Source organism: Nycticebus coucang, chromosome 5, assembly GCF_027406575.1.
Source record: "Nycticebus coucang isolate mNycCou1 chromosome 5, mNycCou1.pri, whole genome shotgun sequence".
Classification (NCBI taxonomy): domain Eukaryota; kingdom Metazoa; phylum Chordata; class Mammalia; order Primates; family Lorisidae; genus Nycticebus; species Nycticebus coucang.
The window spans coordinates 108313270-108338076 of record NC_069784.1 but is presented as its reverse complement, the minus strand read 5'-3'; the positions used below and the strand labels follow the sequence as shown (position 1 = coordinate 108338076).

At 40.1% G+C, this 24807-nt stretch overlaps 1 protein-coding gene across 1 annotated transcript in view; it reads right to left on the bottom strand.

Annotated features, from left to right (window-relative positions):
• The window catches only part of LOC128586078 (arginase-1-like), a 67657-nt gene extending 43727 nt beyond the window's left edge, over positions 1-23930 (bottom strand). The window contains exon 1 of the mRNA XM_053591608.1: positions 23894-23930. The gene's annotated coding sequence lies outside the window, so the exon portion shown is untranslated. The remainder of the gene's footprint in view (positions 1-23893) is intronic.
• Positions 23931-24807: the final 877 nt, after the last annotated feature.

Genomic DNA, 24807 nt, shown 5'->3' with positions numbered 1-24807 from the left:
TGAATGTGCAACTGCAAAACTTTCTGCAATAAAACATCCAGGCCCAGATGTTCCTTTGGAGAATTTTGACAAACCTTTAAAGAAGAGATAATCTCAATCATATACTTGGGAGGCTGAGGCAAGAGAATTGCTTAAGCCAAGAGGTTGAGGTTGCTGTGAGCTGTGATGCTACGGCACTCTACCCAGGGAGACAGCTTGAGAGTCTGTCAGAAAGAAAGAAAGAAAAGAAAAGAAAGACAATAGAGGAAAAAAGGACACTTCATAAAACATTGATTTATAAGGTTAGCCTAATCCTACCTCTAAAACCTGAAAAAGGACATTAATTAGAAAAGGACATTAGACCTTTATTTCTCACAAACATAGATTATTTTAAAATTCTAAACTAAATAGTACCAAATAGAATCCAGTGGAATGTAAAAGAAATATTTTGTGGGCTACTGGCATTTACCCCAGGGCATTCAAAGATTGGTTTAACTTCACAAAGTTAAAATTTAGCATATTAACAAAATAAAGGGGAGAAACGTAAGATCATCTCAGTAGAAATCAAAAATAAATATGATTGAACTTAACACCTCAGCAAATTAGAAAGGGGAAGAAACTTTATCAAGCTTGTAAAAGATAGCTACGTAAAAGATCTCAGCAGCTGGTATTATACTGTAAAACATTAAATGGTTTCCCCTTAAGATCGAGAAGAGAGCAAGAATGTCCACTCTTGCTACGTCTATTTAAGACTGTATTGGATGTCCTAGCTCATATAATAATATAACAAAAATGATTAAGTCAGAAGGAATGGAAAGGTAAGTATTTGCAGGTGATGTGATCATATAAGTAGACAATCCAAAAGAATCTACACAATACTAGAACTAATACGTGATTTTAGCAAAGTCACCAAATATAAGGTTAATATTTTTTAAAGGAAAATGACATTTCCTTATAGATGTAACAACATTGTAAAATTAAATTTAAAGACAATGCATTTAAATAGCTTAAAAACAACAAATACCTTGAAGTAAACTTAACAAAAGAAAAACAAGTTTTTTCTGTACTGAAAACTATAAGAAAACTATTGCTGCGAAAAAAGGTCCTTTTATTTATTTGTTTATTTATTTTTATTTTATTTATTTATTTATTAGAGACAAAGTCTTATTCTGTGGCCTGGGTAGAGTGCCGTGGCATCACTGTCATTGTCGTTGTAGCTCACGGCAACCTCAAACTCTTGGGCTCAAAGGATCCTTTTGTCTCAGCCTCCCTAGTAGCTAGGACTACAGGCATGCATCACCTTGCCCAGCTAGTTTTTTCTATTTTTAGTAGAAACAGGGTCTCACTCTTGCTCAGGCTGCTCTCAAACTCCTGAGCTCAAGCCATCCACCCGCCTTGAGCTCCAAGAATGCTAGGATTACAGATATGAGCCACTGTGCCAGCCCAGAAAGAAAACCTTTTCAGTAAATAAGGCTGAAGCACATGCACATCCATGAAGAAAAATATTGAATTTAGCTCCTGCCTCACTCTGTAGATAAAAATTAATTCAAAAGGGGCCATTGACCTCAATGTAAAAACTGAAACTATAAAATATCTAGAAGAAAATAGAGTAACATATTTTTGACTCTAGGATAAGCAGAGCATTCTTAGATAAGGCACACTAAGAACTATTAAAGAATTCAATTATAAATTGGATTTTAGTAAAATGTATCTTTCTATGAGAACTCTTAGCACTACTTTCATTTTTTCAGGTCCTATCTCTAGTTTGGTCTGTATCTTGTGACTTTATGGCATGGCTATTATTCAGAGACAAAAAGTTTCATTATACAACACCTGAACTCTTTTTATTCCTTCCAATTCTGCCTACGAATCAGCCTGTCTTTCTCTGAGCTCATTTCTTTCTTGCAACCACCTGTTCATGCTTTCAACATTATGCCTTGAAATTGTTCTTATTCCATGAGTCTGTTTGGTGTGTCTTCTGCCTTCCAAGGTAGAGCAGATGATAGTTTAACCACATGTTTTGCCAGTACATGCAACAGATGGTGAGTTTTCCAACTTCCTATTCTAGGTTTCATACTGCCTGCCTCTGAGTCCCAAAAACAATATAACACATTGTAAGATTTTGTAAAGGCAACGTTCCACTTTTAGTATCAATGTCTGAGTTAGTCCACTTCTATGCATAATAAACTCAAGATTCCAGTGGCTTACAGCAATAAGCATTTATTTTCAACCTTACAGTTCTTGCATTACAGGTGTCTGGCTGATCTAACCTGGATTTTCTTTGGCCAAGCTGAACTCTTGGCTCAGATCCTGTTTATTTTGGCTACACAAATATTCAATCTCGGGCCTTAACAAAGGGGTACCAAATACCAGGGGTATGCTCTTTTTAATGATAGTTCAAAGGAACAAAATTAAAGACTGCCTGAGTCATGCACATTGATATTCCAAATAAGGTCACGTGGCCAAGCCCAGTATCAGTCCACTTTCCCACCATGACAAATGGGAAAGTATATTTCTATAACACAGATGGAGGGAAGAACTGGGAACAGTTATCTAACATTTTCTGCAAAAACAAAGAAAACCATTTAAATGAAAACAAACTAAATCTATTGCCAATGAAATCAAAATTAAGACCAGTGATAACTACTATGAGCAATAATTGCTAAGAAAGCATAACAAAATAGCAATAATAGCCAATATAGCATATTAAAATCAATGTATCACATTACCTGAGTAAAAAAACCACATGGGAAAATTAGCTGATCAGACAAAGTCATATTAAGTAGAAAAGGTGGCCACATCAGCATTAGAATCTTTGTTTACCTAAACTCTCATTTATTAATTTTTTTAACCATTTAGGCAGTCTAGAATAGTGAACTTCCTTTTCTAAACTTAATTTTTCAATTAAGATTTTTTTTCTAAAGACTACTTACTAAAATCCATGGACCAGTTTGTAAACCAGTGATCTATCTAGAGACCATTCAGTAAACAGATAGAAAGTCATCTCTATGGACTTCGTGGAACTGAAGCTACTGAGAAGCTGTAACTCCTGCTAATTCAAAGCAAAATGCTCCCCACAGTTGTATAAGATTCCTGAAATGCATGGGGTTTTGAGAGAGCTCTCTCCATTCTAACTCCAGACAGGGTAAACCAAGGGAGTAAGGAAAAAGGAGACAAAACCTGTTTTTTAGGTTTGGTTTTGTTTCTCAAGTGTGTGTGTGTGTGATAATTACAAAAGGCATTTTAATTGTTAAGTTATCAAAAAACAGACCAACTATCTTTTGAAGCTAATGTTCATGGCCAGGTGTTTTAAAAGTACACTGATGAAATTCAGGGAAATACAAAATAACAGGGACCTTGAAGTTTCTCAGAAGATCATGCCTCATTTATCTTCATGCTGAAAATAATGCCTCTTATTCATATGAATGAATCATCCTTGTAGAACTTCTGCTGTTCTTTCCCCTTTTCATTTCTTCCCCTTGTTAATTTTTAGTGACTAAATATTAGGTAATAAATCAAAAATAGCTGGAGGCCCTCCTACAAGCAACCCTTTGTTTTGGGATGACAGGAAGACATTGACAGTCACTCAGCTGCAATAGCACAAGGACACAAACGCACAGGCCCACAGCCAGGGAGACAACACAACCCATCTGGGTTACACAGCTCCACTTGTCCAGGTACAGGACTCAGAAACTCACTTCCTAGTTCATTCTTCTCCTCAGGTCAGCTCTTGCGTAGGCTTCTTAAACTCAAAGAAACTGCCACATTTTTTTAAAAACAAGTATGCACTATATTTAGAGGGTACTTCAGAAACAAAATAATCACCCTAAATCATGAGTCTAGCTTTTCCACTGGAGAAAACAGTAGGTTATATTTTATTTTCATTTTTTGCAGTTTTTGGCCGAGGCTGGGCTTGAACCCACCACCTCTGGCATATGGGGCCGGCACCCTACTCCTTTGAGCCACAGGCGCCGCCCACAGTAGGTTATTTTTGAGAGCTACACAAGGCATGTAAGACAAAGCAAAGAGAAGGCAGTACAGGGAGGGACAGAGGAGATTACTGTGGAGATACAGCCAACCAGTGAAATATGAACGGTAAAACAACCCTGCAAATGCTATGTCAGAGGCATCAAGAAAACCTCTCTCCAGACTCACATTATAGGGCACGACTGAATGAGCCTGAAACCTGAAGGTGGGATACAGTAATTTACCATGTGTCAGGCACCACCTCCCCCTCTGCATTTCATAGGAACGACAGGAAGCATTATTTCTGAGCATGTTGTTTCCACTGGACTGCAGCAGAAGAGAGAAGAGCTGTTGGTGGTTTGAGTGCCTGCGAGCTCACTCTGAGTTCTTAAAGTCCTGGTTTTCTATCATCTCATTAGACCCAGTTGGAGAGAAATATGTACTTCTTCAGCTGGAGTCAAAAGAATCAGAAAAGCAAAGTAAGTGGACTGGAAAAGCAATGATAACTGAATATTATAATAATGACCCTGAGACTAAAAATATAAATTATGAGCACTGCGATTTTAGTTTTAAGAGCTGATTTACCATATTCAAATTTTTTGGAAAGTGGTTATTTATTTATTCAGTCAATAATTTTTTTAAGAGATAAGGTCTTGCTCTGTTGCCTAGGCTGGAGTGCAGTGGCACAATCATAGCTCACTCCACCTTGAACTCCGAGGCTCAAGACAGCTTCCTGTCTCAGCCTACTCAGTAGCTGGGACTACAATCTCATGCCACCACTCTTGGCTAACTTTAAAAAATGTATTTGTACAGTCTAGGTCTGTCTATGTTGTCCAGGCTGGTCTTGACTCCTAGAATCCAGAAGTCCTCCTACCTTGGGCTCCCAAAGTGCTGGGGTTATAGACACAAGCTGCCTCACTCAGCTCAGGCACATCAATGTCTACCAATGCTTGTTTCAATGATGGGGCCAGGGGCCAGGTAAAATCATCCAACACATAGAATCAAGACCAAGAGTCCCACAGGAGGTAACCAGACAGAATGAGACACAAAGGGAGCTTGGACCCTGAGCCTGATGGAAGCAAGTTGAAGATGTGGTTGTGTCAAAACTTAATGGCTTAAACACACACACACACATACATGCACATTTTTTCCTATCTCACAGTTTTGTGGGTCAGGTATTTGGGTAGGAATCAGCTGCTTCATTCTTTTGTTCCACCAAATGACCTCTATTAACAATATCATGTGGAGGGAGTGAGAGCAAGATGGCGGCCAAGTAACAGCTTCCCTGCAACTGGGCACGGTGAGTCTGGGGAGATAAGACTCCAGGCATCTCTGGCTGGTGGGATCTGCCTATAATCATCCCTTTGAGGATACAGGGAGTCAGCGAGAGACTTCTGGACCCCAAGAGGAGGACAAAAACAGTGGAAAACTGGCAAGTGGTTGCATGTGTTCCATCGGTCTAATCCCGCCAGCAGCTGTAAGTACAGCAGCAGCGAGACTGTACTTACCTGTGAACTGTTTTGTTGTTTTTGGACTTGGCACTCAGTTGAACTGCCTTGGGGAGAGCTTGAGTAGGAGAGTGGAGAACTTTGGGCATTGTCTAGGGCCCCAGACTGAGCCGCTGAGCCGCACGGAGCTAACAGTGTTTGGCTGTGGGCCACAGAGAGCCATTGTGAGAGAACTGCCCTGGCAAGCTCTGCCCTCAGGGTTGCAGAGTGAGGATTGGGTGGGAGCTCGTAATCTAATGACTGAGCAGCCTAAAGGCGGGGACTGAGTCACCTTACAGCCTTAACCCTGGGCAGGGTGAGACCGGTTTTGGTACACTGGGTAAGTGGATAGCCATTTCAGCAGTGATCCCAGTGACAAGCACTTTCCTGGGAAAGCTTCTGCTTAGCCAAGTTTAGAAGTTTAAAGTGCCCTTTAAGAGGGCTGAAGAGAGATTTAGGGTCTCCACCCTGGGGGGTTTGAGAAATCAGTGGAGGCCTCTAGTCATATCAACATTGTGATTAACATCTCATACCCCTGTTGCCCAGACCACCTATTGCCCAGACAATATTCAAGAAGATATATATACTGCTTTGTTTTTGTTTGTTTGTTGTTTATTTTGAAGTTGTTGCTGTTTTGTTTTTTAATTTCAAGCTTTTCCAGACAGATTTTTTCTTTTCTTTTTTTCTTTCTTTTCTTTCTCCATTTTTCTAGTTTAAATGCAATTTCCCATTGCTGCCTTTTTCAATAATTAGAACGTCATTTTTGCTAGTGTTTCTACCCCTATTATTTGGTTTTTCACCCTATTTTATCCCTTCAAGTTTTCTGTTTCCTTGTTTTGGTTTGATTTATAGCATTTTTGTCTTTCCTTTCTACTTGGTGGAGGTGGGGTACTGTGTCCGATCAGGTTAGCAAAGAGCTGCTGACCTCAAGGGAACGACCCAACCAGGCACCCCAGAGGTTGGTGATTTTTTTAAGGTTGTGTCAAAGTACCCTACTGTACACCTATATTGCTCTGTCTCCCCCTTTATGTGCCTGTCTTCTTTTTGTCATTATTCCCTTTTACCCACCCCCTCTCCTTTCTCTATTTTCTTTTATTTCTTTCTTTCATTCCTTTTCTTTTTTTAATCCCTTCTTGCTCTTCAACCTTCTCATCCTTCTGGTCCTGTACCAAAAGGACTCATCAAAACCTTCGTTCACAGGCACGAGAACTTAAAGAGCAAGAGGAAGTGAAAGGAAAATTAGGGCAAGGAAACAGATAAAAGAAATCACTCATGAGGAAGAATCAGCAGAAAACTCCTGGCAACATGAAGAACCAGTCCAGAGCAACGCCTCCAAGGGACCATGAAGTAGCTACTGTAGAGGATTCCACCTATAAAGAAATGTTAGGAATGACAGAAAGGGAATTTAAAATACACATGATGAAAACAATGAAGGAAATGATAGAAACAATGAAAGAAATGGCTAATAAGTAGAAAATAACCAAAAGGAAATCCAAAAACAGAATCAAATAAGAGATGAACAATATGAAGAGTATAGAAAAGATATAGCGGAGCTGAAGGAACTGAAGCAGTCAATTAGGGAACTTAAAGATGCAATGAAAAGTATCAGCAACAGGTTAGACCATGCAGAAGAAAGAATTTCGGAGGTAGAGGACAAATTTCTTGAGATAATTCAGATAGTTAAAGAGGCAGAAAAGAAGAGAGACAAACCAGAACATTCACTGTCAGAAATATTAGACTTTATGAAGCGCTCCAACATACGAGTTACAGGAATCCCAGAAGGGGAAGAAGAATGCCCCAGAGGAATGGAAGCCATACTAGAGACTATTATAAATGAAAATTTCCCAAATATCAGCAAAGATGCAGACACACTGCTTTCAGAGGGATATCGGACCCCAGGTCGCCTCAACTCTAACCGAGCTTCTCCAAGACACATTGTGATGAACCAGTCCAAAGTCAAGACAAAAGAAAAGATTCTGCAAGCTGGGAAGATTCTGGCGCCAGGAGTAAGCGCCAGTTGACCTACAGAGGCAAATCCATCAGAGTGAATGCGGACTTCTCTAATGAAACTTTCCAAGCAAGAAGACAATGGTCATCTACCTTTAATCTACTTAAACAGAACAATTTCCAGCCCAGAATTCTATATCCTGCTAAGCAAGCTTTAAAATTGATGGAGAGGGCGGTGCCTGTGGCTCAGTGAGTAGGGCGCCGGCCCCATATGCCGAGGGCGGCGGGTTCGGACCCAGCCCCGGCCAAACTGCAACAGAAAAATAGCCGGGCATTGTGGCGGGCGCCTGTAGTCCCAGCTGCTCGGGAGGCTGAGGCAAGAGAATCGCATAATCCCAAGCGTTAGAGGTTGCTGTAAGCCGTGTGACGCCACGGCACTCTACCAGAGGGCAGTACAGTGAGACTCTGTCTCTAGAAAAAAAAGCCAGGCATTGTGGCGGGCACCTGTGGTCCCGGGTACCTGGGAGGCGGAGGCAGGAGACTCGCTTGACCCCAGGAGCTGGAGGTTGCTGTGAGCCGTGATGCCATAGGACTCTACCCAGGATGACAGCTTGAGGCTCTGTCTCAAAAATAAATAAAATAATAAATAAAATAAAATTATTTAAAAAAAAGAAAAAAGAAAATTGATGGAAAAATCAAATCATTTATGGATATACAAACATTGAGGAAATTTGCCACAGTCAGACCAGATCTACAGGAAATACTTCAACTGTCCTACACACTGACCACCACAATGGAACAGCAGCAAAGTAAGAACTCAGAAATTAAAGGACAAAACCTAACTTCCACACTGATGCAAAAGATAAAACTAAGCAATGGACTCTCACAAAAAAAGATGAATAGAAAACTACCACACTTACCAATTATCTCAATAAAAGTTAATGGCTTGAATTCCCCACTGAAGAAACATAGATTGGCTGACTGGATTAAAAAACACAAGCCATCCATTTGCTGTCTGCAGGAAACACACCAGTCTTCAAAAGACAAATTAAAACTTTGAGTCAAGGGTTGGAAGACAATTTTTCAGGCAAATGGAATTCAGAAGAAAAGAGGAGTTGCAATCTTATTTTCAGATACATGTGGATTTAAAGCAACTAAAGTCAAGAAAGACAAAGATGGTCACTTTATATTGGTCAAGGGAAAAATACAACAAGAAGATGTTTCAATTCTAAATATTTATGCACCCAATTTAAATGCTCCCAGATTCTTGAAACAGACCTTACTCAGTCTAAGCAATATGATATCTGATAATACCATAATAACAGGGGACTTTGACACTCCTCTTACAGAGCTGGACAGATCCTCTAAACAGAAATTAAACAAAGATATAAGAGATTTAAATGAGACCCTAGAACAACTGTGCTTGATAGACGCATATACAACACTCCATGCCAAAGATAAAGAATATACATTCTTCTCATCACCCCATGGAACATTCTCCAAAATTGATCATATCCTGGGACACAAAACAAATATCAACAGAATCAAAAGAATTGAAATTTTACCTTGTATCTTCTCAGACCATAAGGCCCTAAGGATGGAACTCAACTCTAACAAAAACATTCGACCCCACCCAAAGACAAGGAAATTAAACAACCTTCTGTTGAATGACCGATGGGTGCAGGAAGTAAAAAACAGGAAATCATTAACTTCCTTCAGCATAACAACAAGGAAAACACAAGCTACCAAAACCTGTGGGATGCTGCAAAAGCAGTTTTGAGAGGAAAATTCATCACTTTAGATGCCTACATTTGAAAAACAGGAGGAGAGAGCATGTCAACAAACTCACAAGCCACCTTATGGAATTGGAAAAAGAAGAACAATCTAGCCTAAACCCAGTAGAAGAAAAGAAATATCCAAAAGCAAATCAAAGATCAATGAAATTGAAAACAAAAGAATTATTCAAAACATTAATGAAACAAGGAGTTGGTTTTTCGAAAAAAATAAATAAAATAGAGAAACCATTGGCCAGATTAACTAGAAATAGAAAAGTAAAATCTCTAGTAACCTCAATCAGAAATGATAAAGGGGAAATAACAACTGATCCCACAGAGATACAAGAAATCGTCTCTGAATACTACCAGAAACTCTATGCCCAGAAATTTGACAATGTGAAGGAAATAGATCAATATTTGCAATCACGCCCTCTCCCTAGACTTAGCCAGGAAGAAATAGAGCTCCTGAACAGACCAATTTCAAGCACTGAGATTAAAGAAACAATAAAAAAGCTTCCAACCAAAAAATGCCCTGGTCCAGATGGCTTCACACCAGAATTCTATCAAACCTTCAAGGAAGAGTTTATTCCTGTACTGCAGAAATTATTCCAAAAAATTGAGGAGGAAGGAATCTTCCCCAACATGTTCTATGAAGCAAACATCACCCCGATACCAAAACCAGGAAAAGACCCAACCCAAAAGGAGAATTTCAGACCAATTTCACTCATGAATATAGATGCAAAAATTCTCAACAAAATCCTAGCCAAAAGATTACAGCTTATCATCAAAAAAGTCATACATCATGATCAAGTAGGTTTCATCCCAGGGATGCAAGGATGGTTTAACATATGCAAGTCCAAAAACGTTATCCACCGTATTAACAGAAGCAAAAATAAAGATCATATGATCCTCTCAATAGATGGAGAAAAAGCATTCGATAAAATCCAGCATCCTTTTCTAATTAGAACACTGAAGAGTATAGGCATAGGTGGCACATTTCTAAAATGGATTGAAGCTATCTATGACAAACCCACAGCTAATACTTTACTGAATGGAGTAAAACTGAAAGCTTTTCCTCTTAGAACTGGAACCAGACAAGGTTGTCCTCTGTCACCTTTACTATTCAACATAGTACTAGAAGTTCTAGCCAATACAATTAGGCAAGACAAGGAAATAAAGGGCATCCGAATGGGAGCAGAGGAGGTCAAACTCTCCCTCTTTGCTGATGACACAATCTTATACTTAGAGAATCCCAAAGACTCAACCATAAGACTCCTAGAAGTCATTGAAACATACAGTAATGTTTCAGGATATAAAATCAATGTCCACAAGTCAGTAGCCTTTGTATACACCAATAACAGTTAAGATGAAAAGCTAATTAAGGACACAACTCCCTTCACCATAGTTTCAAAGAAAATGAAATACCTAGGAATATACCTAACAAAGGAGGTGAAGGACCTCTATCAAGAAAATTATGAAATCCTCAGAAAGGAAATAGCAGAGGATATTATGAATGGAAGAACATTCCCATGCTCATGGATGGGAAGAATCAACATTGTTAAGATGTCTATACTTCCCAAAGCAATCTACCTATTCAATGCCACTCTTATTAAAATACCAACATCGTATACTTTCAAGATTTGGAAAAAACGATTCTGCATTTTGCATGGAACCATAAAAAAACCCGTATAGCTAAGGCAGTTCTTAGTAATAAAAATAAAGCTGGGGGCATCACCATACCAGATTTTAGGCTGTACTACAAAGCCATAGTGGTCAAGACAGCATGGTACTGGCACAAAAATAGAGACATAGACACTTGGAATTGAATAGAAAACCAGGAAATGAAACTAACATCTTACAACAAAATAATCTTTGATAAACCAAACAAGAACATACCTTGGGGGAAAGACTCCCTGTTCAATAAATGGTGTTGGGAGAACTGGATATCCACATGTAAAAGACTGAAACTGGACCCACACATTTCCCCACTCAAAAAAATTGATTCAAGATGGATAAAGGACTTAAATTTAAGGCATGAAACAATAAAAATCCTCATAGAAAACATAGGAAAAACACTGGAAGATATTGGCCTGGGGAAAGACTTCATGAAGAAGACTGCCATGGCAATTGCAACAACAACAAAAATAAACAAATGGGAATTCATTAAACTGAAAAGCTTCTGTACAGCCAAGGAGACAACAACCAAAGCAAATAGACAACCTACACAATGGGAAAGGATATTTGCATATTTTCAATCAGACAAAAGCTTGATAACTAGGATCTATAGAGAACTCAAATTAATCCACATGAAAAAAGCCAACAATCTCATATATCAATGGGCAAGAGACATGAATAGAACCTTCTAAAGAAGACAGACAAATGGCTAACAAACACATGAAAAAATGTTCACCATCCCTATCTATTAAAGAAATGCAAATCAAAACCACCCTAAGATACCATCTAACCCCAGCAAGAATGGCCCACATCACAAAATCTCAAAACTGCAGATGCTGGCGTGGATGTAGAGAGAAGGGAATACTTTTACACTGCTGGTGGGACTGCAAACTAGTACAACCTTTCTGGAAGGAAGTATGGAGAAAGCTCAAAGCACTCAAGCTAGACCTCCCATTTGATCCTGCAATCCCATTACTGGGCATCTACACCAAAGGAAAAAAATCCTTTTATCATAAGAACACTTGTACTAGACTGTTTATTGCAGCTCAATTTACAATCGCCAAAATGTGGAAACAGCCTAAATGCCCACCAACCCAGGAATGGATTAACAAGCTGTGCTATATGTACACCATGGAATACTATTCAGCTACTAAAAAAAATGGAGACTTTACATCCTTCATATTAACCTGGATGGAAGTAGAAGACATTATTCTTAGTAAAGCATCACAGGAATGGAGAAGCATGAACCCTATGTACTCAATTTTGATATGAGGACAATTAATGACAATTAAGGTCACTGTGGGGGTGGGAGAAGAGGAAAGCAGAGAGAGAAAGAAGGAGGGAGGGGCGGGGAAAGGAAGAGCTGAGAGAGGGAAGGAGGGAGGGGTGGGGCCTTGGTGTGTGCCACACCTTTTGGGGGCAAGCCACGATTGCAAGAGGGACTTTACCAAACAAATGCAATCAGTGTAACCTGGCTTATTGTACTCTCAATGAATCCCCAACAACAACAAAAAATATCATGTGGAACAGAATTACCCAGCTGAACCCATGGTATTCCTGGCCCGCAGATCTATAAAATATAATAAAATGGTTTGAAGGGTCCAAGGTGGTTTTACTTTCTTTTTTGTACTCTGGGCGGATGTTACGTGCTTTCTAACCTTGGCTGCTCATGTTGTCTCTTTCATCTTGCATAACATCCCAAGCCTCGACACCTGGTAAAATCCAGACTTCTTTTAATACTTACTTCACTTAGAGAAGATACTCAATATATGTATGTTGAGCTGGGTATGTGAGAATATAAAATATTTTTCAGTGCACATTTATCAATCAAGACAGTTCAAGAAAACATTAAAGTCTAAATTAATGCTTCGAGGAATACATTCTAAAAGTATGTTCATTAGATGCTTTATTCATTCATGAATGAAAAAGTACAAAATTATTTTTTCATAAATGATTTCATCAGTGGAATGACCATTCAAATTTATTTATCAAGTAGAATGTCCTTTTAAAGTCATGACCAGATCATCAGATAATATCATGCCATAGCCCTAGAATGTAATTAGATGTTTTTTTAGGTATCTCTAGTCATGTGTTCCTAAAATACAGAAAATATTTGAGAAGGATGCACATCATATGCATAGACCTTTTGGCCTTGGAAAATATCTTTAAATATCTTACTCTGTGACAGTTTTAACACATGATCAGATATTCATCAGCATTTCCACCATAGGAAGGAGAAAGGAGGGATCTGTGTCTTCTCTTGACTATGGATGGGGCTCGTGATTCTGAGACCAATCAAGTGCAGTGGAAGAGACTTCTGAGGTCAGATCAAAGAAGTCCACACAACAGGATCATTGACAGGAACATTTTCTCTTAGTCCTCAGGGCAGCCAGAGAAGAAGCACGAGTTCTTTAAGGTCACATTGTTAATCAGGTCTCCTGTAGGCAATTAATTTGTAGTCTGAGCTAAGCTTCACCTTCCATCTATTCCCCCAAAGGACAAAATATGTCAGTAAAACATCTTGGACCCTTCAAACCACTTTATTATATTTTCCACTTGTGTGGGCCAGCAATGTCATGGGGTTCAACTGGTTGCATCTTGCTCCAAGTGGTATTAATAGAGGTCATTGGATGGAGCAAAAGAATGAACCACAGGATTCCAGCCCAAATACATGACCCAGAAAATTATGAAATATACTAAAATGTGGTTTTTTTTAATCATTAAGGGTTAGCACACTTTGCTATGTAGGTAGAATAAGATCCCTCTGCCAACACCTCCTAAAAAATAAAAAGAACATAAGAGAGATGAAAGATGCTGAGGGTTCTCGTGTAAATAGACGAAAAAGGTGGATGATATACAACCTGAACAGGATTAGGGACTAAGAAGGCCACGGGAGTGTCACAATAGGACAAAGTCAGTGTCATCAGCAAGAATCCAATCTGTCCCAGCCCAAATCCTCCATTCTTACAGAATTTCAACTTAAATTTCATTAAGACAATATTCCATGAAATGATATCCTTGAAAATTTGGGTGATGGCATAAATATTTCTGTGATGATTAAGCATCTTTAAACTCTTGTAAGATTTAGAATTAAGTATAGAAATACATAAGTGGATCTAAACCACAGTATTAATGTTAATATTGTGCATTTCTTATGTTTGTGAACTTGTTATAAGAATTTGGCCAATTAAAACAACAGATCAGCCTTGTTATTCTAATTTAAAATGCATAATTGAGTAATTCATTTAGACTTGTGATTTCCAAGTGAAATTTTACTAAGTTTACAGTTTGAGCACATTTAAAGTATTCTGAGATATTTTTAGTTGAGTCACCTAGTTTATTTACTAACATAGAAAATTTATAATTAATAGTGTAATTTATAAATGATTTTAAAATGTTTGAAGACATTTCACTAAGTTTCTCCAAATGGGACCAAACACTATTTAAAGCCAATATAGTTCCTAATTTAAACTCCTTAGAAAAGAATTTCCTCTTGCCATAATTTGCTAAGAACTATTCTTATTCTTTCTCTCCTGGGGATTTAACTGAGCTGTCTTTAAGAAATATGCTGGTCACTGCCAGGGGCAAGGAAAAAAGGAAATTCTCCCTGAAAGGGTGAAGAAGAATCTGTTAATTATCAGCCACAGAAACAAGCTCAGCAGTTTCTGAAAAAAAGAAATTTCTTCCTGGAAAAGCACCTGGCCCTGGCAGTGCTGAACTGTTCATTGCTTCCCTTTGAAGCATCACAACGCCACTTCACCACCTGCCAGGAAGTGGAAAAGCCACCTTGCAAACGATGCTCAAAGACTTGAAGGGAGCAGGGGCTTGGTGCCTGTTACCAGGTCTTCCCCGTCAGAGTAAGTGACAATAGCTGTACAGACCTTTGTTGAAATCATCAAAGAATGGGAAAGCAAAAAATGCATCCGAGGTAAAGCCAGTCTTTACCGACTCTTGCTTGCTAAACCTATTGACCTCACTTTTGATACACTTAATTTATATTTATTCCACACAATCTGATGCACGCCAATGGTTTAAAGAACATTGTAATAGATTCTGAGGAGTTGAAAAAGAAATAGAACCTTCTCCCCAAGAAACTTGCAATGTGACTGATGTACAACATGGAGGCCCACTGAGATAGGTGGATGTTCCATTCAGACACATGCAGCATGTTACGTGGTTAGGTTAACTGCAGCAGGGCTGATGTAGAGAAGGGTCAGTGAGAGATACATCTGATTTGCATTTTAAAGATAAAATTAAGAAAAGAGTAAGTTCTAGGTGTTAGAAATGAAATATTGTCTATTTCACACATACCCTCACATCAAATTTAAATTATTATGCAATAAGTATAAAAGTGTAAGTACAAATAAATTCTCAGGATGTGTTTAGATAAACTAGAGGATGGATAGAGGATAGACAGAGAAAGAAAGAGAGATAATTTATCCTAATAAAGCCCTCATCACAGTATCTAACACATAGAAACAGGTATGAATACCAACCACTGTTGACGACTCAGCATCCATCCCTGACTTGAGCACTAGGCCATCTTCGGAGGCACTACCCTGCCATCTCCTCAACCTTCAGCAAAGCCAACAGTCTACGGGCCCTCTGCCTGAACGAGCACGTATACAGTGTTCCCAGATTCATATTTGGAACCCTGAAGTCTGTTTACAGTCTTGTTACATCTGTTACCTGACGGTGAAACAGCAATATTGGCCTGTTTATATTTAATAGGTCCTCATTTTGCCCCAGGCACTAAATTAAGCATTTTATAAGTAGGATTTCCCTCACTTCTCACAACAGCCCCATGAAGTAAGCCTGATCTTCTTTGTCTTCTCTTTAGAGATAAGCAGACTCAGTAAAAGAAAGGTCAAGCAAGATGCCTACGGTGGCAAAGTTAGGGAGGGGTGGGCCACAGCCAAGGCAGCCTGACTCCAGAGGCCAAAGGCTTATTCCTGTGGCTGTCATCCTGGACCACTGCTCAAAATGCAAGCCCCTCAGTTGCTGCCTTTCAATGGGATTATCCCCATTCGGCCCTGAATCAAGCACCCACCACCCCACTCTCTTCCAGTTTTTCTCTTCCTGTCCCGAACTCATCATTCTTCCTCTCCCAAGCCCCAGCTGAGTGCCCTGAAGAGCATTTACCCGGCTTGCTGTCCTTCCTTTTCCTCTTCAGTCCACTTCAGTCCGATCCTGTGCTTTTCCCTCCTCCCCCTCCCCCATTTATCTGAATCTGCCAGCACCAGCCTCCATCTGGTTCTAACCTCACGTGTATATCTGGTCTTCCTTTTTTTTTTTTTTTTTTCAGTTTTCTCTTTTATTTATTTATTTTTTTTATTAAATCATAGCTGTGTACATTGATATATTCATGGGGCATCATTCACTAGCTTCACAGACCGTTTACCAAGTTTCACATATACCCTTGTAAGATCCCCTTCCCTCTACCCCCATCCCCCCTCCCTCCCCTCCCTTTCCCCCTTTCCCCTATTCTTAGGTTGTAACTGGGTTATAGCTTTCATGTGAAAACCCTAAATTAGTTTCATAGTAGGGCTGAGTACATTGGGTACTTTTTCTTCCATTCTTGAGATACTTTACTAAGAAGAATATGTTCCAGCTCCATCCATGTAAACATGAAAGAGGTAAAGTCTCTGTCTTTCTTTAAGGCTGCATAATATTCCATGGTGTACATATACCACAATTTATTAATCCATTCGTGGATTGATGGGCACTTGGGCTTCTTCCATGACTTAGCAATTATGAATTGGGCTGCAATAAAGATTCTGGTACAAATATCTTTGTTATGATGTGATTTTTAGTCTTCTGTGTATATGCCCAGTAGAGGGATTACAGGATTGAATGGCAGATCTATTTTTAGATCTCTAAGTGTTTTCCATATCGCTTTCCAAAAGGAATGTATTAATTTGCATTCCCACCAGCAGTGCAAAAGTGTTCCCTTTTCTCCACATCCACGCCAACATCTCTGGTCTTGGGATTTTGTTTTGTTTTGTTTTTTTTGTTTTTGGCCGGGGCTAGGTTTGAACCTGCCACCTCCGGCATATGGGACCGGCGCCCTACTCCTTGAGCCACAGGTGCCACCCAGGTCTTGGGATTTTGTGATATAGGCTAGTCTCACTGGAGTTAGATGGTATCTCAAAGTAGTTTTGATTTGCTTTTCTCTGATGATTAAAGATGATGAGCATTTTTTCATATTTCTGAAGGCCGCGCACCTGTCTTCTTCAGAGAAGTTTCTCTTCAAATCCCTTGCCCAGCCTGCGATGGGATCCCTTGTTCTATTCTTGCTAATGCATTTGAGTTCTCCGTGGATTCTGGTTGTTAAACCTTTGTTGGAGACATAACCTGCAAATATTTTCTCCCATTCTGAGGGCTGTTTGCTTGCTTTACTTACTGTATTCTTGGCTGTGCAGAAGCTTTTTAGTTTGATCAAGTCCAAGTAGTGTATTTTTGAAGCTGCTTCAATTGCCCTGGGGGTCCTCCTCATAAAATACTCACCTAGACCAATTTCTTTAAGGGTTTTCCCTGCACTCTCCTCTAGTATCTTTATAGTTTCATGTCTTAAGTTTAAATCTTTAATCCAATGAGAGTCTATCTTAGTTAATGGTGAAGGGTGTGGGTCCAGTTTCAGTCTTCTACAGGTTGCCAGCCAGTTCACCCAGCACCATTTGTTAAATAGGGAATCTTTTCCCCACTGAATGTTTTTAATTGGCTTGTCAAAGATTAAATAACGGTAAGTAGCTGGGTTCATCTCTTGGTTCTCTATTCTGTTCCAGACATCTACTTCTCTGTTTTTGTGCCAATACCATGCTGTTTTGATCACTATCGATTTGTAGTATAGTCTGAGGTCCGGTAGCATATTTCCTCCTGATTTGTTTTTATTTCTGAGTAATGTCTTGGCTATTCGAGGTTTTTTCTGATTCCATATAAAACGAAGTATTGTTTTTTCAAGATCCTTAAAGTATAACAGTGGAGCTTTAATAGGGATTGCACTGAAATTATATATTGCTTTGGGTAGTATGGACATTTTAACAATGTTGCTTCTTCCCAGCCATGAGCATGGTATGTTTTTCCATTTGTTAACATTTTCAGCTATTTCTTTTCTTAGAGTTTCATAGTTCTCTTTATAGAGATCTTTCACGTCCTTTGTTAGATAAATTCCCAAATATTTCATCTTCTTTGGCACTACTGTGAATGGGATAGAGTCCTTAACTGTTTTTTCAACTTGACTATTGTTGGTATATATAAAGGCTACCGATTTATGAATGTTGATTTTGTAACCTGAGACGCTGCTGTATTCCTTGATCACGTCTAAGAGTTTTGTAGTAGAGTCCCTAGTGTTTTCCAGATATACAATCATATCATCTGCGAAGAGCGAAAGTTTGATCTCTTCTGACCTTATATGGATACCCTTGATCGCCTTTTCTTCCCTAATTGCGGTGGCTAAAACTTCCATTACAATGTTAAAAAGCAATGGAGACAATGGGCAACCTTGTCTGGTTCCTGATCTGAGTGGAAATGATTCCAACTTAACTCCATTCAATATGATATTGGCTGTGGGTTTGCTGTAGATGGTCTCTATCAGTTTAAGAAATGTCCCTTCTATACCGATTTTCTTAAGTGTTCTGATCATGAAGGGATGCTGGATATTATCAAAACCTTTTTCTGCATCGATTGAGAGAATCACATCGTCTTTGTTTTTTAATTTGTTTATGTGCTGGATTACATTTATAGATTTACGTATATTGAACCAGCCTTGAGACCCTGGGATAAAACCAACTTGGTCATGATGTATAATTTGTTTGATGTGTTGCTGGATTCTGTTTGTTAGGATCTTGTTGAATATTTTTGCATCTATATCATTAGTGATATTGGTCTATAATTTTCTTTTCTTGTTGGGTCTTTTCCTGGTTTGGGGATCAGGGTGACGTTTGCTTCATAGAACGTGTTAGGTAGTCTTCCTTCTTTTTCTACCTTTTGGAACAGGTTGAGTAATATAGGTACTAATTCCTCTTTAAAGGTTTGGTAGAATTCTGACGTGAAACCATCTGGTCCCGGGATTTTTTTTTTTAGGGAGATTTTGTATGGTTGATGCTATTTTGAACTTGATATTGGCCTGTTCAATATTTCCACTTGATTCTGGCTAAGTCTTGGAAGGTGACGTGCTTCCAAGTATCAGTCAATTTCCTTCAGATTTTCATGTTTCTGAGAATACAGTTTCTTGTAATATTCATTAAGGATTTTTTTGGATTTCTGAGGAGTCTGCTATTATTTCGTCTTTGTTGTTTCTGATTGATGAGATTAGAGATTTTACTCTTTTTTTCCTGATTAGGTTGGCCAAAGGTTTATCTATTTTATTGACCTTTTTGAAAAACCAGCTTTTTGATTTATTGATCTGTTGTATTATTCTTTTGTTTTCAATTTCATTTAATTCTGCTCTAATTTTGGTTATTTCTTTTCTTCTACTGGGTTTGGAGTTGGAATGTTCTTCCTTTTCCAGTTGCTTGAGATGTCCCATTAAGTTGTTAACTTCCTCTCTTTCCGTTCTCTTGAGGAAGGCTTGCAGTGCTATAAATTTCCCTCTTAGAACTGTCTTTGCGGTGTCCCAGAGGTTCTGATAGTTTGTGTCTTCATTGTCGTTTTGTTCCAAAAAATTGGTCATTTCTTTCTTAATCTCATCTCTGACCCAGCTATCATTCAGCATAAGGTTATTTAACTTCCATGTTTTTGTATGAGTATGCAGATTCCTGTTGTTACTCAGCTCAAGTTTTATTCCATGGTGGTCCGAGAAGATGCATGGAATAATTTCTATTCCTTTAAATTTACTGAGGTTAGACTTGTGACCTAAGATGGGATCGATTTTGGAGTAAGTTCCATGGGCTGATGAGAAGTATGTGTATTCAGTTTTGTTGGGATGAAATGTTCTGTAGATGTCTGCTAAATCCAAATGTTGGATGGTTAGGTTTAAGTCTAAGATTTCTTTGCTCAGCTTCTTTTGGAGGATGGATCCAACACTGCCAGAGGAGTGTTGAAATCTCCGACTATTATGGAGCTGGAGGAAATCAAGTTGCTCATGTCTGTTAGAGTTTCTCTTATAAATTGAGGTGCATTCTGGTTGGGTGCATAGATATTAATCATTGAGATCTCATCATATTGAGTATTACCCTTAACAAATATGAAGTGACCATTCTTGTCCTTCCTTACTTTTGTTGGTTTAAAGCCTATTGTATCTGCAAATGAAATTGCAACACCTGCTTTTTTCTGATTATCATTTGCTTGAAATATGGATGACTATCCTTTCACCCTGAGTCTGTATTTGTCTTTTAAGTTAAGATGTGACTCTTGTATGCAACAGATATCTGGCCTGAGTTTTTGTATCCAGTCAGCTAACCTATGCCTCTTTAGAGGACAGTTTAAGCCGTTCACATTAATGGAGAATATTGATAAGTCTGGTGAAGTTTTGGGTATTGAGTTTTTCAAAAGTCCAGTGGGCATTTTTAATCCTTTCACCAGTGTGGAAATTGGAGTTTGATCCGAAGTTTCTGAGTGAGTTTACTTTTGTGGTATAGGATTGGGTTGGTCATTATGGAGGATAGGTCTGAGAATATCCTGAAGAGCTGGTTTAGTTATGGCAAATTTCTTCAACATATGAATGTCATTAAAGTATTTAATTTCTCCATCATAAATGAAACTCAGTTTAGCTGGATACAAGATCCAGGGTTGAAAGTTATTTTGCTTTAGGAGATTAAAAGTCAGTGACCACCCTCTTCTGGCTTGAAAAGTTTCAGCAGAGAGAGCTGCAGTCATTCTAATATTCTTCCCTTTGAAGGTAATGGTTTTCTTTCTCCTGGCAGCTTTGAGGATTTTCTCCTTCATATTAACTTTAGTGAAGTTAATTATGATATGCCTGGGAGATGTCTTATTGGAGTTGAGTCATGCTGGGGTTCTGAAGCTGTCTGCTATCTGAATTTCAGAATCTCTAGGCATGTCTGGAAAATTCTCTTTCATAATTTCATGCAGAAGGGCCTCTGTGCCCAGCGAGGCCACTTCATCTGTTTCTGGAACTCCTATGATTCGGATATTTGCCTTCTTTGAATTATCCCAGAGCTCTCTGAGAGAATGATCCATTTTTGCTCTCCATTTCTCTTCCTCTTTGAGAGTTTGGGAGTGTTCAAAGGCTTTATCTTCGATGTCAGAAATCCTTTCTTCTGTTTGCTCCATTCTGTTGCTGAGAGATTCTACTGTATTTTTCATATCTTTGAGGGCTGCAAATTCTTGCTTCAGTGTGTCTAAGTCTTTGGTGGTTTTTTCTTTAAATTTGTTAAATTCTTGAGACAACTTTTGAATTTCTCCTCGAATTCCTAATTCCACTTTGTTAATCTTGTCTGCAATCCAAATTCTGAATTCAATTTCTGACATGTCAGCTAGTTGTTTATGAATGGGATCTTCAATTGCATCTACCATATCTTTCCTTGGAGGGGGTTGATCTATTCTGGTTATTCATGTTACCAGAGTTTTGCTGCTGATTCCGCCCCATGATTGTTTTACTCCCTCTGATTTTTCCCCCCTGGGGCTTTGTCGAGGGCCTGTACAGTGTTGTGGTCTGAGAAACTGGGGCCCTGTCTGGTGTGGTGGGGCTAAATGGTTCTGTCTTGTTTTCATCTGGTTTCTGTTCCACCCTAGTGAAACAGATACTCTGGATTGAAGTCTCACCTGTGGAGACATATCAGCAATTAAGTCACCCCACTGGCAAACAATTGGAAAAGAAAAATCAAACCTTCCTACCACCGTGCACCCAGGACACCACCTGATTTGTCCTCAGGCAATTGGTTCAGTTCAAAAAGTCCAAATCAATTGTCTCAGTCTGCAACTGTCTCAGGTGAGAGAGTTTAAGAGGTCTCTGGGAACTGGATCACAGGGGTCTGGTGACTACTCTGGTGTGGCTTGTTCCAGTGCTGCGTGGAGTCAGGAGGAGCCACCCAGCCAATAGATCAGTCTGGGAAGGTTGATGCCTTGTTTCCCACCTTGCACCGTTGTCACACCCACTCACTGATAGCCCTGCAGTTGGCTGACCCAGTTGCCTGTAGTGAATCGGTACTCTAGGAGTTTGCACCTGCCTGAATCACAAGGAAGTCTGCCAGGCCGCTGCGCTCTGCCTCTCTCTGGCAGGAGGAGGTGAGGCCTGACAACCTAGGGCGCTTCATGAAGGTTGGGGTGTTTTCACTCAGGTCCAGTCTCGCCCCTGATTAATGTTACTGACAGAACAGAACAGAACAACTCTGCGGTTCCCCTGCAGAAGAGAAGCTGAATTGAGTTCCAAATCAGCTTGTCTTTACTCTTGTATTGTCTATAGGCTGACAATCCCCTGAGGGCCAGGTGCATCTTAGGTTTAGTAAAGCGGACCTCTGGGTCAGCCCTGCCCTGGGAGTTTCCCTGATTTTCAAATTGGAGTAGCCTCAGGCAAATCCTATACTCAGAGTCTCTGGTTGCCCAGGGAGACAGGGGGTGTGGCTTCAGAATATTCGGTAGTAAGCCGTATTGCTAGCAAAAGAGGGCAGCTGTTTTATGGCTCAGGCAACTGCTGCTCCAGTGTAGCTCCCTTCCAGCCAACCATCCTCTCTCTGCTCCTGTACCCCAGAGTCTGCAATGACCAGCTGCAGCCCAGCACTGTCTACACCCCTCAAGCAATCGCCCAAGGGTTTGGACCCCTGGGGTACAGGCCTCCAGACCTTGGAGCGAGAGCAGAGGGGAGTGAGGGGAGCGCTGGGAGCCTGGGGTTGCAGGCAGAGAACACACACAGCTTTACACAGTTTTATGCCTGGCCGTATTGTCACTAAAAGACAGCTGTCGCACTGTGCCTCAGGGAACTGCCACTCAGGTGCGATCCCCTCTCCACCGACCAGGACTGGCCTCCAGACCTCAGTGTGAGTAAAGGGAAGCACTGGGAGCTCAGAGTTCCAGGTAGAGACTATATACAGTTTATACAGTTTTATGCCTGGCAGGAGGATGCTGTGGCACCCTAGTAGGGGGAGGTAGGTCCAGTTTTTAGAGGGTCTATCCCGTGGAGTGTAGTGGGAGGACCGTTGAACTTTGCCCAATTGTTTGTGGGGCACTCTGAGGTGTTCTCATGGGGGAGGGGACTCCCATCCGCTTGGTGATGGATTTCGTACCTTTAGTTTGTATCCTTGTGGTCACAGCTCACCTCAGCAGGGTTGACGTGTGTTCTTCAACCTTCTCTGTTAGTGCAGCTCAAATCCACCAGGTTACTTGCTGAATTTTTGTCCTTTAACTCTCCTGCTGGACAGGAGCCTCTGTGGAAAGCTGGCTTCAGTCAGCCATCTTGTCTTCTCCCCCCCAGTTTTGTGTTTTATAAGTAATCTTAATGTCCCAAAGACTTCATTCTTAGCTATTTTTCTTCAGACCAGTGGAAAGAGGAAGGAGATGAAAACCTAGCAGTGTCTGCCTGGTCTTCCTTTTAACATTTGGTGCCATGTCCTTCTGAGACTCCTGAGTCCCTAGACTTTCAGGACACTCCTCTCTGGATTCCTCTCCAATGTCCACTCCTGTTCCAGGTCACTCTATTGACCTGGTGTCCCCTCCCATGTGCTCCTAGGAGTATTCTCATGTAGTCTTGTGGGCAACCTCTATGGCATTAATCTAAGCTGTGCCTCTTTCCTTTGCCTATTTTCCCTGGGTTCCTTGATTCATTTTCCTGTGTTCTTTAGGCCTTACCATTTAGCTTATGCCACGCTGCTGTAAGGATGCATGTGGATCCGCAGCTATTCTCTTGGCTTAGAAAACCAAGAACAGCCATGCCCAGGACAGTCCCACTCAAATCTCCCCCTCACCCAGCAGAGCAGAAGACACGCCTTCTCTCATATCAGCAGGCCCTCCTCCTCTTTGCCCCACAGGTATCTTAAATATTCATTTCCTCAGAATTCTTTAACTTTATACAAACAACTATTAGTTGGTGGATCCACGATATTGTCTGACCAGATCCCCACCCTGCTCTGGGGAGCGACCCCAAGGCCATCGTGTGGCTATAACAGGACTTACCTCATACAGGTCTACTTCCTCCACAGGAGCTGACTTGCCCAGGGCATCACCTGATTTCCAGTTGGGCCATAAGCATCATTCTCCAGTTTGCTTCTAACTGGAATTGGAAAAAAAAAAATAATAATCCTTGTTATGAGTTAAATTGTGTTATTTAAGAGTACGTTGTCTAATTTACTCACTTTGGGGAATTTTCCAGTTTTTCCTCTGCAATTGATTTCCAGTGATAATTGCAAACTTGTACACTTTGTTGAGACCTGTTTTGTATTCTAACATATGGTCTATCCTGGAGAAGGTCTCATGTGCACTTAACAAAAATATGCCTCCTGCTGCTTTGGGGTGACCTGTGTCTTTGAGGTCTGCTGTTTGTAGCATTGTTCAGTCCTCAATGTCTGATTGCTTTTCTCTCTCTATCTTTTTTTATTTTTTTTTTTAGAGACAGAGTTTCACTCTATCACCCTCAGTAGAGTGCCTTGGCATCACAGCTCACAGCAACATCCAACTCCCAGGCCTAGGCAATTCTCCTGCCTCAGCCTCCCGAGTAGCTGGGACTACAGATGCCCACCATAACGCCTGGCTATTTTTTGTTGCAGTTTGGCTGGGGCCGGGTTTGAATCTGCCACCCTTGGTACATGGGGCCAGCACCTGATTGCTTTTCTCTCTATTGTTCCATCCATTATAAACAGTAGGATATGGAAATCCCTCTCCTGGTGTATAACCATCTATTTCTTCCTCCTTTTAATTCTGTCAATTTTTCCTTCATATATTTTGGAGTTTTGTTGCCAGGTGTGTATACTTTCATTATATCTGCTTAATAATGAAGCCTCTCTGTATGCATTCAGAAACCTAAAGGGACCATAGCTTTTCTCCAGGGTATAATAACATATTAGGTAGTCTTATTTTTGCAGTTAAAACAT